Here is a 3,156-nt window from a genome sequence, read left to right as displayed (position 1 = left end):
ACTCTCAAACGATTTTCTTTCAAGATTCGCTCTTCTTAACTCAGTTTTTTTAGATCTTATATATCTCTTCTGTTGCAATATCTGGTCGTTGAATGCATGCTTATGAAACCATTTGAGTTTGGTTATTTTGTTTCTGATGATCCAAATCCGTTAAAACGGATGAAAATTAGATTGACGACATGTATCATACATTCGCAAGCCGGAAACATTAGCTACCGTATTTTGCAATTTGTTGGTCAAACTTTTCCCACCTCTATCAAATTTTTGAATACAGTTACCAGCCAAATTCACAGTCAATTTATCTGTATATGTGGAAACAGTTGTGGACAGATTGACATCTATTATTAATTTAAGCATAGTGTGGTCATTAACATTTCCTTCCTCTACTAGTAAAGTAGCACAGTTTTCATAGATATTATTAGAGGCATGAAAATAATCAATTGTAGAGAAAGCTGAACCCCTATGCCAAGTTGGATTACTCAGGATATCTCCCGTAATATTTCCATTAAGCATCCAGAAATCCCAGCCCTTCATAAAATTTACCCACATTATTCCATTCTGAGTCTGGTGATGAGTTTTTCCTGTGGCTTGATCTTTTGTTGTTAAACATTGAGAATTCAAATCTCCAGCTATTAATATATCGTCCATAGGAAATCGGGATAGCATCTCAACCAAAAGATCAGAGAGTTGTGATAGAACATCCAAGAGGCCAACCTGACTAGGATTCCAATATAAATTTACCAAAATCCATTTCTGGCCCATATTTAAGGATTTCAATTCCAGTCTCACTATCAAAATGCCCCGTTTCACATTTGATAATATTCTGATTTCATAGTGAGCATTATTTTTACAGTTTATCAAACCCCTGAGGGTCTCCCTCCTTCTGACATTGATGCTAATTGATGGTGCGTGGTAAATTCATCTATTCCCATTTCACAAGTCAACCAGGTTTCCTGAAGAAAGATCAAATCAAAGGAACCAAAGATAAAGGATTTTCTCGGTTCTAAAATGAATGAGTTGTAGCCTCTCGAATTCCATAATACCTTCAATTTTATTTTTTTTTCTAAAGGATTTTTTGGTGGACACCCATTCTAAGGAGGGCTTGTGTAATTATCTCAGGAACCATATCCCATGCTGCCGTTGATGCTATTCCCATGCTGTTACTGTTTTTCTGGATTTAATACCCAGATAACTCCGTCTACACAATGGCAAGGAAATTATCAACCTCGGCATACCTTAGAGACTTTGAATCCCCTTAATCCCCAGGCTTCCTCCTCCCCCACAATGGATTCCAAACCCAAATTTGATTTTAATAATAGTTCTACAGTGTTTGTATCGGGAGAGAAGGGAAATTTTACTGCATCAATATCATCAGAGGAAAAATATTTCAGACCCGGAATATATCATTTCTAATAGAATCCTGGAGCGATTCAACGGGTCCCTCACTTGAGGGTTTGGAGTCATTCTTGAAATATACACTCTGAGATCTCTCTGCTGATTTACGTGATTAGAGGATTTATCACATATAGTTTGTTTGGGCTCCCTCTGAGGCGGATTTAACGTATTTTCTTTTGACTCAGAGCCCTTATCACCACAAAGAGGGCTTTGGAAAACTTCTTTGGCGCCTCCAGTCACCGGATTCGCCAGGGATGTAGATTGTATGCCTACATTAGTCCCTATTTTGTAGTTCTTGCCACTTGCTATCGGCGCCGGACTTGCTCCCTCCGGGCACATCGCCTGCAATTTCTTCTTTAAAAAAATTGGGGCTATCTTTATTGCTGGATCCATCTTCATTTTTTACTTTGCAGGAAGAAAAATTGGCGCAATACGCTTTGGCGGTTCAACTATATCTGTTTGAATGCCCACTGTCGTTTTTCTTTTGGTCCGCCTTCATAACTTCTTTTATTTGATTCTTGTCCCTTTCTTTAATATTTTTTTTTTAGATTTTTTTTCCCTTTTTTTTTTTCTTGCGGATTCCTTTTTTCTGCTATTACCACCTCTCCAGCCTTTGCTTTCAAAAGCTTCATAAAGCGATTAGTATCCGTTGTCAGATGCTTCCTTTTTTTTTTTTTTACACTTCCCTTTCACCTCCTCTGATATTGCTGACGCATCCTCCATTGCCATTTTTTTCATCTTTTTATTTTTCACTTTGCCAAACTTAGTCTTCTTTTTTCCCCTCTACGCTCTGTTCCTTCAGATTTATAATAACCTTACCAGGGGACTCCAAATCAGGCATTCTAGATGTTGCATCTAAATCTATCACCTGTGCCATTCAGATAAATTCCTACATCACTGATTCTGACCATGGCGAATCATCTGGCAAAGGCTCAGGAATTATAAGTGTTTGCTCACGATTGCCCCTCTCATCATTCAATATTAAAGGTGACTTCGAGTTCCTCAACAGATTACCTAAGTCTCTTCATCAGATCATATTGGACCAAGAGTTGATCCAGTTTTGACGCTTGCACTCTAGACATTTCTCGAATTTCTTTTTGGGTAGCTCCCATACCTTCATTGACGGCTGTTTTCAAAGCCATTACCATTATGTCATTAACTTCCAAATCCTTTATTTCCAGCAATAACCCTGTATGTTGCTGTACCTCCAATTTAATTGACTCAAAAACTTTCACTAGTGAGCTTAGTACAAAGTTCAAAGCAGTAATTGTTGGAGGAATTAGTGGGGGATTTAGATCGATTTGACCTTCTTGCTGGATATTTCTAGACGAATCCCCTAACCTACTAGGTTCATGTGAAAATGCCTCCTTTCCCCTATTCACTTCTTGTTCTTCCGGTATTTCATTCAGTTCATAAGATACATTAGTTGATATTGGTATTTCTAGTTCCAATAACTCTTCGTCACAAGGGTCCGTCTCAATCGTAGGCACTGGTGCATTTACCTCCTTCAATGACAGACTCACTCTGGAGCAAATAATTGTTCGATGTGGATCTTGCGAGAAATGGGATAATATCGTATTTTTCATTGTAGTCGTCCTCAAAGTATAGTCTAGGTTAGCGGGCAGTGAATCACGAATAAGATGATTGACTGGAGTCGAAATTCCCACTTCCTGGCCTTGCAATGCTCGCGGGTCTACAGATACGTTCAAGAACCCAGAGGTTGAGGGAGTTTGATTGTCCAGAGAGAACAAACTGGGCGGA

The sequence above is a fragment of the Ambystoma mexicanum genome, chromosome 13, assembly GCF_040938575.1.
Source record: "Ambystoma mexicanum isolate Mex_15411 chromosome 13, UKY_AmexF1_1, whole genome shotgun sequence".
NCBI classification, from domain to species: domain Eukaryota; kingdom Metazoa; phylum Chordata; class Amphibia; order Caudata; family Ambystomatidae; genus Ambystoma; species Ambystoma mexicanum.
Note: the sequence above shows the minus strand (reverse complement) of the source record.